The sequence below is a fragment of the Trachypithecus francoisi genome, unplaced genomic scaffold (genome assembly GCF_009764315.1).
Source record: "Trachypithecus francoisi isolate TF-2019V2 unplaced genomic scaffold, Tfra_2.0 Lachesis_group4, whole genome shotgun sequence".
In the NCBI taxonomy this organism is placed as follows: domain Eukaryota; kingdom Metazoa; phylum Chordata; class Mammalia; order Primates; family Cercopithecidae; genus Trachypithecus; species Trachypithecus francoisi.
Window position 1 is genome coordinate 51,037,805 of NW_022681469.1, and position 14,251 is coordinate 51,052,055.

Consider the following 14,251-nt stretch of genomic DNA (forward strand, 5'->3'; position numbering starts at 1 on the left):
AGGTCAATCATCCCAGCCAACACTGTAACTCCCTTCTTAGCTTGTTGACTAAAAGGTAGAAGGAGCCCAGGCCAGGCATGGTGGCTCATGCCTATAATCCCAGCACTTTGGGAGGCCGAGGCAGGTGGATCATGAGGTCAGGGGATCGAGACCATCCTGGCTAACATGGTGAAACCCCATCTCTACTAAAAATACAAAAAATCAATATGCACTCACCAAATAGTTACTGAACACTTAACTTTTTAAAAACAAAACAAAACAACAGAGAAAAATGGAGCCTGGCCCTGTCACCCCGGCTGGAGTGCAATGGCCAGATCTCGGCTCACTGCAACCTCCTCCTCTCGGGTTCAAACCATTCTCCTGCCTCAGCCACCCGAGTAGCTGGGATTACAGGAGCCTGCCACCATGCCCTGCTAATTTTTGTATTTTTAGCAGAGAAGGGATTTCACCATGTTGGCCAGACTGGTCTCAAACTCCTGACCTCAGATGGTCCACCCACCTCTGCCTCCCAAAGTGCTGGGATTACAGGCATGAACCAGCGCACCAGGCCACACTTTATTAATAATTGCTGTGCCTTGGTGCTAAGGATCAAAACAGAAAATCCTTGCTTTCATGTTTTCAAACTATATAAAGGTAATTATATTAATTTCCTATTGCTACTAAAACAAAACACTTTAAATTTAGTAGCTTAAAACAACTCAAGTTTATTATGTCACAGTTCTGTAGGTCAGAAGTTCAGCAAGAGTTGGCTGGTTCCTCTGTTCCTGGTCTCTTAAGGGTGAAATCAAGGTGTCAGCTGACCTGAGCTTTTGTCTGGTACCTCTGGGGAAGAGTGTGCTTTCAGTTTTATTTAGGTTGTTGACAGAATTCAATTCCTTGTGGCTCTGTGGCTGAGGTCTCCATTTCCTTACTGGCTGTCAGCCAGGAGCCTCTCTTGGTTCCCTATGGCCACCTGCATTCCTTGTCAAATTGTTCCTCTCATTATCTTGAATCTCTCTGACTTTTGCTTTGCCACATCTGTACTGCTTTTAAGGATTTATGTGATTAGATTGGGCCCACAGAGATAATCCAGGATTATTTTCCTTTCTTAAAATCTGTAACCTTAATTACATCTGCAAAAAGTCCCTTTTGCCATGTAATGTAGCATATTCACAGGTTCTATGATTTGGGCATGGGCATTTTTCAGAAGGCAATTCTTCAGCCTACCATGGTGATTATTCTTCCAGAATTATTTTCTGGCATGTCCCTCCCTTAGGTGATCTGGAGAAATATCTTGCACCAATATGGCTTAATTTATTTTGGTTACAACATTAGGTTTTATTTGAACAATAAAGATATTGGCAGTTCTTTTAAAAAGCTATGAACCAGACCAGAAAGGAGTCACTATGGATGTAGAAGAGCTAAAATAGATAAAGAAATCAATACTAAACCTTATAAATAGAATGAGCATAGCAAGTAACTGATTACAGGGGCAATGTGATATCTCTTTTACCCAGCTTCCAAAGAATATAAGGTTGAACAATTACTGTATTTAGCATTATTTCAAGTATAGATTATTTCCTGAATGCATTAGTCTGCTATTATACACAAGATAATCTCCAATTTTGCATACTACTGAGTTTGTTTGAAATTAAATATAATTCTATTTTCTCTCAAAACTGCCCAACATCAAAAGAATCATAAATGGGTTTTATTTTCCATTTTTAACTTACCAAACTAGTAACCTAAATGAAACTAAAAATCAATTCAATAACACAGAATTTATAGAAAGTCTACTATTTGTTGGATGTTATGCTAGATCCGGACAATACAGTTTACCTTACACTCCTTGACTGTAGGAAACTGGTAGGCATATAAACAAATAAATTATAATACTGTGCAGCAAGGGCAATAAGAGAAGTGAGCACAGGTGGAAGGAATGCTTTATTCTATGAGTAGTGAGGTAAGATTTTCCTGGCTGAAGGACAAAAAAATCTTTAGGAGGTCAAGGTGGAAGGAGAGCTAAGCCAACAGCATGACCAAGGCACTAAGTATGAAAAGAAACAGAGTATCTGGGGAAGTACAGGTGTGGCTGGAAGACAGAGAGTGAGAGGCAAGTGGTGAAAGTAAAGGCTGGAAGGTCAGCAGGGTCAGAACCTATCATTCCATTCGGTTTATTCTGTGAAGATGTAGTGCCAGCAAAAGCTTTTTAATTTGGGAAAACACGATAGGACTTGCACTTTCAAAAGATTACCGTGGTTGCACAGAAGAGACTGATTGGGTCAGAGGTTCGTTACAGGCTGGAAAACCAGTTTAGATGATACTGAAGAGCAAGGATGAAAGCCTAAACTAAAGCAGTGGAAATGCGAATGTGGAGCAGAGGAACGATTCAAGAAATTCTGCGGTAAAACTCATCAGACTTCATGATTGATTAAAGGTATGGTGGTAGACAAGGGAGGGAGAGGAAGGGTAAGAATGGAGAAGCAGGAATTGGGAGTTATTTGAAAATTTCTGACATGGGAGGAAAATCTGGATATTTCGTAACACCTGACTAAATTAGGAGATGAAAGAGCATAAGCGGAGAGGGAATGGTGATGATCTCTCCTTGACCATACTTTAGTTACGCTCCTCTGAGCCCTCTTCCCAACTAGGCCTCATCCTTGGACCACTATTTTAGGCCTGCTGAGTCCAGTTTTAGCAAGAATCTTGCTAAGTCAGTTTAGAGAGTATCCCCTAGCCTTGATAATTGATCATCCCACCCTGCCTTCAGCAAGAATCTTGAAAGTCAGTTTAGCAAGACTATACCCTACCCTTGATGTCACCTCTTAGTAATTTTCCATGCACTGACCCCTCAGTCTGCTTGCTGGCTATAGTTCCTAGCTGTTTTTGTTGTATTAAAACTTGAGACCGATCTCTCTCCCACACGGTGATAGTCATGGCACCTATTGCAATAGTTTTAAATGTCTTCCTTGCCATTTTAACAAGTGTCAGAATAATTTTTCTTTAGCATCAAGGAGGAATCTCTTTCAAACACTATAAAGCTCTTTCCACACGCCTGTAAGGCTTAATTGGTGCATACATCTTTTAACTCTCCTGTAGCTAAGTAACATGTCTGGCTTATCCACCACTGTGGTTTACCAGGCATTATGATGTACATAATCCAGACACTGTGTCCCAAGAACATAGCAAGCTGGCTTTCCCTCCTTGATTTAAAAAAATAACAACAACAACAAAACTATCAGTGTAACGTCCACTACATTTGACAGGTCAAAGAACTCCCTTCCTTAAGGACTTTACAATAACCTTACAGGGGGCTAAAGCATACATACCCGTGGGTAGTGGGTAGGCCTTGAGACCACAGTGTTAAGTCTTGATAACATTTTGAGGTAGAGAACTAGTAGACACTGATCTGTTTTCCGGACTCTCAATGTAATTGCAAGGTCACTTCAAGAGGGTAAGGGGCTATTGCAACTACCCAAATTCGCTATTGTAGCATAAAAGCTTTAATTAATTGACAGCATGTGTAGGAATGAAAGGCCATGTTCTAATGAAACTTTAAAAAGCAAACACAAATATGAATGTCATGTAATTGTCATGTGTCGCAAAACACTTTTTTTTAACCTTTGAAAAATGTGAAACCCATTTTTAGCTCCCAGCTATATACAGCAGAACCTGCGATGGGCCGGATTTGCCCTGAGGGTTGTAGTTTGCCCCTGTGGTACGCATGAAATGCCAGAATTTTAAAAAGATATGTTAAGTGTGAGACCATTTGTGGGGCGGTTTATGCTAACCTCCAATACAGTAATACATGTCAAATCGCTTTTGAGTGCCATTTAGTCTGGGTGGCCATGCCCAGGAATGGATACAGAGAAAGGGGCGCAGCGGTGCCGCGCACCACTCTCTAGGAGACTGGTATCGCAGCCCGCAGCTCCTAGGAACTGAGACAGCTTGGGCAGGGGCTTCAGGGACGCGGAGAGGGAGGCTTATCTCTGCCTAAAGGGGATAGCGGCCCGCAAACAAGCAAGCCAGGATACTGCTCCGAGGTCCCGCCCACGAAGACAAAACGAAGTCCCACCGCTCACACACCCGTGAAACACAAGAGCACAGCACGCCCCACCCGCAAGCCACGCCTCGCGCATCACGCACGCACGCTTACACGTCTGTCGCTGCTTCCCGCCTTGCGCTCCGTCATGCTCTATTGCGCATACCTCGGGGAGGGGGAGGAACGCAGATTGACAGGGACGCAGATGCCTGAGCGAGGCGGAAAAACCTCAGCCGGGCTAGCGGGTAGACCCAAACGGCTAGTGCGTCACTTCCGCTGGGGGCGGGGCGGGGCTGAGTGGGTGGTGACCCAGCTGCTGCGCTAGTGTTTGTGTTGGAAGCTCAGCCGATGCAGGCCGGTAGGAGTGGACGTCAATGCCGGGAACGAGTCAGTCGCCGCTGCAGCCCTTGTGACTGCGGCCTGCATCCCGGTAAGTGGCCGCAAGGGGACAAGGGGCGGGACGATAGGAGGCTGGTTGATCGTTCTAGACCCTTGTCCGTCTCTCCGGGTCTTCCTTTCTCTTTCTTTAAAGGGCACTTCCCTAGCGAGAGGGTGGGGAGACGCCAGGCTTTGGGGAGGACCTGGCGCTGGAAGGAGCCTGCGGCTCCTGGAGCTCATTGGTGCTCCGCGCCCTCTGCCCCCGTGGACTTTGCTGCCCCAGAAGCGCAAACTGGTTTTGGTTTCGCCGGTCCCGCCCTGCTCCTCCTGTCCCATCCCCAGGACTCCCTCCCCAATTTCCCAGAGTCTGTCTGCCTTCCCCTGGACTTTAGTGTTCTCCCGTAGTTAGCTGGTCACTCTCAGGAGGGTTTCCCTACTCTACATCATTCTCGACTGTCATTGTGCACCTGGTGATTCTACTGCCTGATATTTTTTGTCAGCGATTTCTTTCTAAACCCATCCGCATTTGATTCCATCCCTGACCACTGCTGCTTAAGTAGATTCAGGTGTGTACTTTTTAAAAGGTGAAGGTGTATGAATCACTGTTGCATTACTTCCTATCTCTGTGTCATTTCTGTCATTATGCTGGAAGGAACCTGCTTTCCACGCCTAATACAATGATAACTTTAAAATAGTGATTCATAGGAAAAACTTAAGAGAGTTGTAATATAAGGGACTGTCATATAATCCTGTTTAAAATACTGTGTTCATTTCCAGTAACAGTTGTATCCTGGTTCTGCAGTCCTAATTGCCGAGAGTTCAAAAATGACAAATGTTTCCGTGTATTAAGAAAATGCTGTTAAACAGTGAAACATTAAGAACTGAGAGCTTAAGGCTTGTGAGGCTGTTGTATCAAGCCCATTGTAGCTATTTTGTTAAATTGCTTATGCCAATTAGTTGTACTTTCAATATAAGAACATGTTTTTATTTCGTTATTATAATCAACTTTTTCTTTTTTTTTTTTTTTTTTTTTTTTTTTGAGGCGGAGTCTCGCTCTGTCGCCCGGACTGGAGTGCAGTGGCCGGATCTCAGCTCACTGCAAGCTCCGTCTCCCAGGTTTACGCCATTCTCCTGCCTCAGCCTCCCGAGTAGCTGGGACTACAGGCGCCCGCCACCTCGCCCGGCTAGTTTTTTTTGTATTTTTAGTAGAGACGGGGTTTCACCGTGTTAGCCAGGATGGTCTCCATCTCCTGACCTCGTGATCCGCCCGTCTCGGCCTCCCAAAGTGCTGGGATTACAGGCTTGAGCCACCGCGCCCGGCCAACTTTTTCTTAATGTTGATCTCGTTTTTAATTTCTGTATCAGGCCTAAATTAAAATCTTGTAAACGCCCTTTTAATGAGTGATGTTGAAGGAAGGGGTCAGTTTCACTAGTTTAGATATTCACTTGTTTCACATGCAAAGGTGTTACAAGAACAGCCTGTACTTTGAGTTGTTTTTTTACCCCAGTTAGAGGGGTTGTGCTGAAGCTGCATATTGCTTCACTCGTGGAATATATATTTGTAGAAAGGTCAGAGTTAGAACGCTTAGCCATAGACACCTTCCTGTCCTGCCATTTTTTGTTGTTGTTGTTGGGAGTCTCTGTCACCCAGGCTGGAGTGCCCTGGCGCAATCTCGACTCACTGCAAGGTTCAAAAGATTCTCTTGCTTCAGCCTCCCGAGCAGCTGGGATTTACAGGAGTGCACAACCACACCTGGCTAATTTTTTTAAGTAGAGACGGGTTTCGCCATGTTGACCAGGCTGGTCTCAAACTCCTGGCCTCAAGTTATCCACCCGCCTTGGCCTCCCAAAGTGCTGGGATTACAGGTGTGAGCCACCGCGCCTGGTCGGTCATTTCTTAGTTCTTATTTTTTTCTGTAGTACTCGCATATTTTATTCTGTTCCTTATCCATTACTTGAAAAAAATTGGTCCTGTCTAGGTTTCCAGTGTCCTGATTTTTTCACAGTGGCTTTTCTCCTGTTTTGTTTCCTTTAGAGTCTTTTCTTCCTCTTCTTAGCTCTTGGGTGGCACTCAAGCCTCTACCCCTGTCGCTCTCTCTAATCTAGAGTTTCATATTTGAAACCCAGGTATACTTAAATAGGCATGTGAATATACTGAAATGTTATGGAAAATATAGTTTGTATTGCAAATACATATTTTTCAAGGAAAAAGCTTTTCTCAGGTTCTCTGATCCCAAAATAGTCATGTATTATTACTGTAAACTATCATCTGATAAATCCATCTAATGTTGTGGTTTCTGCTGCCACAATGCTGGTAATTCCACACGTAAATCCACAGTCTGTGTACATTTCCATTTGAATGTCCCACTGTTACTTCATCCTGTGAATCCAAAAGAAAATGTGTTTTTCTCTCGTATTAAATTGGCCCCTTCACAGTTTTCTCATACTCGCAAATGGCACTCTTCATATTTTTCAGATTTAAAACCTTAGAGCTGTCTTAACACTTCCCTCTCTTTACCCCATTCTTGACTGTCAAGTCCTGTGTTTTGTTGTTTTCTCTTTTTTCCTTTACTTTCAAAGTGTTCAGAGTGGCTCTCTTCCCCACACTAGTTCTTGCTGGGTGAGGTGTCAGAGCCCCAGCATTGGAAAGTAGTCAGCTTGGCATAGTAGGGTAGTAAGAAAAATTTACCAACAACAATATAGGTTTGAAAAGGAAAGTTTTATTAGATAGAAAGAGTGCTGCAGAAGAGTGCAGTGAGGTGCCTCAGCAAGAGAGGACAGCTCACTGCAGTGGATTTTCTTCTTAGGGGTATTTATGGACCTTACAGCAGAAGCTGAAGGGTAACTTGGACCATATTAGCCACGTAGGTCATGATCAGTGATTACACTTGTAGACATTTTGGTGCTTTGATATCAGCAAAGGTTGCACAGTGAGTTTTGACAAGCATACATTCTGGACATGTATAGAAATTCTAGTTACTTATACGTTTCTGGGAAAGAATCCTGGTACCAGATGCCGGCTTTAGCCAACAAGAAGTCTAATTATTTCTAAATTCCTCAAATAAGGAGTTGTCCCTCTGGATGGTCTGCTCAATGGCCACCAGGGGATCTTTGCTCTCCTCAGTACTGTTACCTTCAGACTGTTGTCACCCTTTTGCCGGTGTTATATTAATAATTAAGTGACATCCTCTGTAAATTCATTCTTTCCATCCTTAGCTGGTCCTCCACCTAATAATTCCCTTAATTCCTCTAGTTAAAACTCCATTCCCTTCTCTAGTGGTTGGTCCAAGCCTCTCGGTTTTATTCGTACCTCCCTTGTATTTATAGTATGTCTATTCTTCCTTGCTCTTTTTTCAGTTGATGGTAGCATCTCACTTTACATTCTTCTTCCTATGTTTTTGCGATCTAACGTCTGGCTGAATATACTCTCAAAACACTTATCTTGCATTTACTAATGTTGTGATTTGGGGGCAATTAAATTAAACTTATTAATTTTGTTGGTCATCTTTGTTTTGTAATTTTTGCTTGGTAGTTGTCGTTTCTGAGAAAGGTGTATTAAATCTCTCATTATGATTATGAAGTTGTCTAATTTTGTAATGGTTCCCATATTTTGGCCTTTTGTACTATATTTTAATGCCAAGTGGATAGGTGGTTTCATAAATTCGTCATATTGGAAAGAAACAATGCAAAATTCTACCATAGTCTAGTCTCCACTTCCTGCCTGAATTTTGGGGTGTATGACCCCAAAATATCTGAGACAGGTCTCAATCAATCTAGAAAATTTTGTCGAGTTTAAGGACGCATCCATGACACAGCCTCAGGAGGTCCCACTGACATGTGCCCAAGGTGGTCAAATGCCACTTGCCTCTATACATTTTAGTGAGACATAATGCATTAATCAGTCACATTGGTTTGATTTGGAAGGGCGGCACAACTCAAAGGGGACGGGGCTTCCAGGTCATATAAAAATTTTCTGATTGGCAGTTGGTTGAATGAGTTGCTATCAGTGGAAAGGAATGTCTGGGTTACCATAAGTAGGTGTGGACACCAAGGTTTTATGATGCGGATGAAGCCTCCAAGTAGCAGGCTTCAGAGAGAATAGATTGTAAATGTTTTTTTCTTTTTTCTTTTTTATTTTTTGTTTTGAGAGGGAGTCTCGCTGTGTCGCCCAGGCTGGAGTACAGTGGCACTATCTCAGCTCATTGCAACCTTCGTCTCCCGGGTTCAAGTGATTCTTCTGCCTCAGCCTCCCGAGGAGCTGGGACTACAGGCATGTGCCACTACGCCTGGCTAATTTTTGTATTATTAGTAGAGACGGGGTTTCACCATATTGGCCAGGCTGGTCTTGAACTCCTGACCTCGTCATCCACCCACTTCGGCCTCCCAAAGTGCTGAGAGTACAGGCGTGAGCCACCGCACCCGGCCTGTAAATGTTTCTTATCAGACTTAAGATCTGTGTTGATGTGAATGCTGGAGGGGTATAATGAGGCACATCCAACCCCCTTTCCATCATGGCTGAACTAGATTTTCAGGTTAACTCTGGAATGCCCTTGGCCAAGAGGAGGGGTCCATTCAGATGTTTAGGAGAGCCGTAGAATTTTATTTTTGGTTTGGTTCATCTTTATCATTCTTTTTTCCCCCTTACTTGCCTTTAATCACCTTGTAGTTCTTGCTGTTCCAAAGCTCATTTTGTCTCCAAATTGTTGGTTGTTTTTTCTCTCTGACTAGAATGCTGTTTTCCCAGATTTTCTTAATAATTTTCTTCTTTTTTTTTTTGAGGCGGAGTCTCGCTCTGTCGCCCGGACTGGAGTGCAGTGGCCAGATCTCAGCTCACTGCAAGCTCCACCTCCCGGGTTTACGCCATCCTCCTGCCTCAGCCTCCCGAGTAGCTGGGACTACAGGCGCCCGCCACCTCGCCCGGCTAGGTTTTGTATTTTTTTTTTTTTTTTTTTTTTTGAGATGGAGTCTCGCTCTGTCACCCAAGCTGGAGTGCACTGGCCAGATCTCAGCTCACTGCAAGCTCCGCCTCCCGGGTTCAGGCCATTCTCCTGCCTCAGCCTCCCGAGTAGCTGGGACTGGTTTTGTATTTTTAGTAGAGATGGGGTTTCACTGTGTTAGCCAGGATGGTCTCGATCTCCTGAGCTCGTGATCCGCCCGTCTCGGCCTCCCAAAGTGCTGGGATTACAGACTTGAGCCACCGCGCCCGGCCAACTCAGTTCTGATCACACCATAAAATAGCGCTCTGTGCCCTTCTTCCCCTCCTGCCTGCTTTATTTTAATTCATGGCACTTCTCAGCCTGACTATACATTCCGTTCATTATTTGTTTTATTTCTCAGTAGATTGTATGATTACCTGAGGTTTAATAAGTAAATGGATCATTCCTTTATTATTATGCAGTGTCTCCTTTTTATCCATAATTAATGCCTTTCCCTTATGTTTACCTTCAAAGGCTTTTCACTTTCTGACGGGTAGTTTCGGTCTGGTATAACATTTTTCTCAGTCCTGTATTTTCAGCCTTCTGTTACAGGTGTGTTTGTAGCTAGCACATAGCTGAAGTTTTCATTTCTGAGATTTTGCTCTCCTTGTTTATTCTGGGTACAGTTCTCTTTGACTCTTTATTTTTGTTCCTTCTGTTTCACCTTTGAACATTTTAGACCTTAATTTTTTTATATTTCGGAATCTTAGTTACACATTTGTTTTCTGGCTATATTTGCTGATCCTCTCTGCAGGTGATGGTGTATTTCTTTGCATGTTTTGTAACTTCAGTGAGTTCATTTTCTGTGGTGGTTGCTTGGTGTGGGATCCCATTGCCCATAGGGTATCTGCACCTTGAGGATAGTATGACTGCAGTTCCACACCCGTGGGTCCTCTTAAACCTGGAGATTTTTTACTATTGACTTTGAGCATGGCTTTATTATTTTATAAAATTATTTTTTATTTTTTAAATTGCCAGATAAAGGTGTATGTATTTACGGTGTGCAACATGATTTTTTAAGTATTATTTTCATTGTGGACTAACTAAATCTAACATATGCATTACCTCACACAGTTATTTTTCTGGTTTAATTTTACAGTTTCTTGGTATTCTTCAAGTTAAGCATGGATTTTTTTTTAAAAAAATGTATAATTGTATATGTTTATAGGGTAGATGTGATATTTTGATACATGCGTACAATGTGTAATGATCAAATCAGGGTATTTAAGATATGCATCACCTTGAACATTTATTTTTTCTCGGGAATATTTCAAATTTTCTAGCTATTTTGAAATAACACAATATGTTATTGTTAACTATAGTCCCCCTACTTTACTATTCAAATAGTATAACTCATTACTTCTTTTTTTTTTTTTTTTTTTTTTGAGGTGGAGTCTCGCTGTCTCCCAAGCTGGAGTGCAGTGACTGTGATCTCGGCTCACTGCAAGCTCCACCTCCCAGGTTGACACCATTCTCCTGCCTCAGTCTCCCAAGTAGCTGGGACTACGAGCGTCCGCCACCTTGCCTGGCTAATTTTTTGTATATTTAGTAGAGACGGGGTATTTGCCAGGATAGTCTCGATCTCCTGACGTCATGATCCGCCCGCCTCGGCCTCCCAAAGTACTGGGATTACAGGCGTGAGCCACTGTGCACGGCCTATAACGCATTACTTCTAACTGTATGTTTGTACCTATTAACCATCCTCTCTTATCCCCTCCTTTCCAGCCCCCAACTCTCCCTCACACACGCTGTTCCTAGCCTCTGGTAACTATCATTCTACTCTCTGTCTCCACGAGATCCAATTTTTTTGGCTCCTATATATAAGTGAAAACAGAGCATGGCTTTTTATCCACAAGTATTTTACCTTAAGTGTTTTTGTGTCATTGGGGCTGCAGAGCTTTTATGTTAACTTGACTTATCTTATTGACTACAAGTCCCAAAGAGTTTGGAAGAGTCTTGTGGGAATCAAGGGAAAATGTCCCCTTCCACCTCTGCCAGTTTGCTGAAAATCAGCTGACAGAAACAGATTACTAAGAGAAATGGCATACAAATTTATTAATGTGCACAGCTGAGAATCGCAATGATTACTTAAATATCCCAGTGGGGCCCACGTACTTAACATAGCTGTTTTCAGAGGGGAAGGAAAGATGGGGAATAGAGGTAATTCTGTTAAGCAGCAATAACTGATTACTAGGGCGAAGGAATGGACGGGGTGTTGGAAGGACAGAGATGAACTTGTATTCTCTCTGAAAACTGAATGAGCCTAAGAGACAGACTTTATTTTGTGAAAGTGTCATTTGGGTGTGGTTACATTCTTCAGTCTTCCAGTCTTCTTTTCTGCAGCAGATAATAAAATTGTTTTCCCCTCTCCCTGAGGAGGAGAGGGGAAAACAATTATTCTCCTTGGGGAATCTGTCTGGTCTTTTTGTAGATAGGGGAAAAGTCTCTTCTAGTATCTGTTGATCTCTGATGGGGCTTTAATTCAAAATACTTATACCAGGCAGCCATATTTTGTGGTAGAATTCCCTGGGCTCCTTCAGCCTGGAAGACAAGACAGGGTTTGCTTTTTTTCTCTCTCTTCCATATAAAATTCTAAATGGCACATGCAATTTAGAAGGAAGGATTTTACTTCAGGCTGTTATCTTCTGGACAATTGGAATAGGTTCTCAGTTCCATCTTTCTTAGCGTCATCTACCTCTCTCTCAATCTCTCTAGGTCCTGCAGTAAAACTAGACTACATGTAATCTCTGCACATACTATATGTGCTTTCTTCCATGTTTTCTTCTGTTTGCCTCTGTGTGTAGTTTTGTTTGTTTTAGAGATGGGGTCTCTGTGGCTCACTGCAGCCTCAGACTCCTGGGCTCAAGTAATCCTCCCACCTCAGCCTCCTGAGTAGCTAGGACTACAGGCGTGTGCCACCATGCCCAGCTAATTTGTTTTATTATTATTTTTTGAGACAAGGTTTCACCATTTACCTGGGCTGGTCTCAAACTCCTGGCTGTGTTTGTTTTGTTTACCATTATTTATAATTCTCTCCTTTCCTTCTCATCTTTACACATGATGAATTCCTTTTTAACTTTGGCCAGTTTTTAACCTCTTTTTTTTTTTTAAAAAACTTCCCTTGATTTTATCTCACTTTGTCTTTCATTCACATGGTGCCTTCTGTTACAGTGCTTTAAATATTTTGCTTTTTCTAATTACAAAATAAAACTTCATTATAAATAATTCAGACAGCAGAAAAGTAAAAAGTAAAAACCGTTCTCATTCCCTTTTCGCCCCATGCCTTAGGTCATAAGAATAAACAGATGCTTATCCTTTCAGAATCAATTTGTGTATGTATATGTGTGCCCATAAGATTTCAACTACATATGTAGATTTTCATTTTTTAATTTTTTAATATATGTGTGTGTGTATATATATAAATGTTCATGTGTGTATAGCATATATAGAACTGCAGATTGCTTTTTTAAAAAAATACTTTTTTTAGAACAGTTTTTAGGTTCACAGGAAAATTGAGAGGAAGGTACAGACATTTCCATAAACCCCCTACCCCAGTACACGCATAGCCACCTCCATTATTGGCATCACCCACCAGAGTGGTACAGGTATTATAATTGATGAGCCTGCATTCACACACAGTCCCCCAAGTTCATAGGGTACATTTAGGTTCATTCTTGGTGGTGTACATTCTTTGGGTTTAAACAAATGTTTAATTATATTTATCCATTATTATGATACTATACAGAGGATTTTTAGGGCAGTAAAAATACTGTCCTCTGTCCCCTACCTATTTATTCCTTCTATACTCTGCTTTTGGCAACCACTGATCTTTTTACTGTCTTCATAGTTTTGCCTTTCTAGAGTGTTATACAGCTAGAATCATACTTCTATGGTCTGAATGTTTGTGCCTCTCAAAATTCATGTGGAAATCATAACCGCTAAGGTGATGGTATTAAGAGGTAGGTCTTTGGGAGGTGATTAGGTCAGGAGAGTGTAGTCCTTAGGAATGGGATTACTACCCTTCTAAAAGACAACCCATAGAGCTAGTTAGTACCTTCTACCATGTGAGGACACAGTAAGAAGACAGCCATCTGTGAACCAGTAAGTGGGCCTTCAGCAGATACCAAATCTGCTAATACTGATCTTGGACTTCCCAGTCTCCAGAACTGTGGGAAATTCTGTGAGAAATAAATTTCTATTGTTTATAAGCTACCTAAGCCAGGCATGTGTACCTATAGTCCCCACTACTTGGGAGGCTGAGGCAGGTGGCTTGCGTGAGTCCAGGAGTTCAAGGAGGTATTGAGCTATGATCATGCATGCCACTGCACTGCAGCCTGGGTGACAGAGTGAGACCCTGTCTCTATAAAACACACACAGATACCCCATTTTATATATGGGGTATCTTCCATATGTAAGCTCCCCAGTTTATGGGATTTCGTTGCAGGAGCCTGAACAGACTAAGACACAGTATGTAGCCTTTTTCAGATTGGCTGTTTTCACTTAGCAATATGCATTTCAGGTTTCTCACAGTCTTTTTATGGCTTGATAGCTCATGTCTTTGTAGCACTGAACAATTTTCCATTGTCTACATATACCATATATTGATATGGCACAGGTTATCCATTCACTTACTAAAATACATCTTGTTGTTTTGAAATTTTGGCAATTATGAATAAGGGTTCTATAAACATCCATGTGCAGATTTTATTATGCACATAGTCTCAGCTCCTTTGGGTAAATATCAAGGAGTACCATTGCTGAGTCATATGTTAAGAGTATGTTTAATTTTGCAAGAAACTACCGAACTGTCTTTCAGAGTGACTGTACCATTTTGTGTTTCTTCAGCAATGAGTAAGAGTTCCTTTTGCTTTACATC

General features: G+C 42.1%; 1 protein-coding gene across 4 annotated transcripts in view; it reads left to right on the forward strand.

Moving 5' to 3' along the window:
• The first annotated feature begins 2,305 nt into the window (after positions 1 to 2,305).
• Positions 2,306 to 14,251, forward strand: part of PNPLA8 (patatin like phospholipase domain containing 8) — a 55,308-nt gene continuing 43,362 nt past the window's right edge. For 2 of the 4 annotated variants that reach the window (XM_033194366.1, XM_033194367.1), the window contains exon 1: positions 4,167 to 4,451. The gene's annotated coding sequence lies outside the window, so the exon portion shown is untranslated. Of the gene's footprint in view, positions 2,417 to 4,166; positions 4,452 to 14,251 lie in introns of those variants that run through there. The other 2 variants (XM_033194369.1, XM_033194368.1) reach the window with 2 other exon arrangements.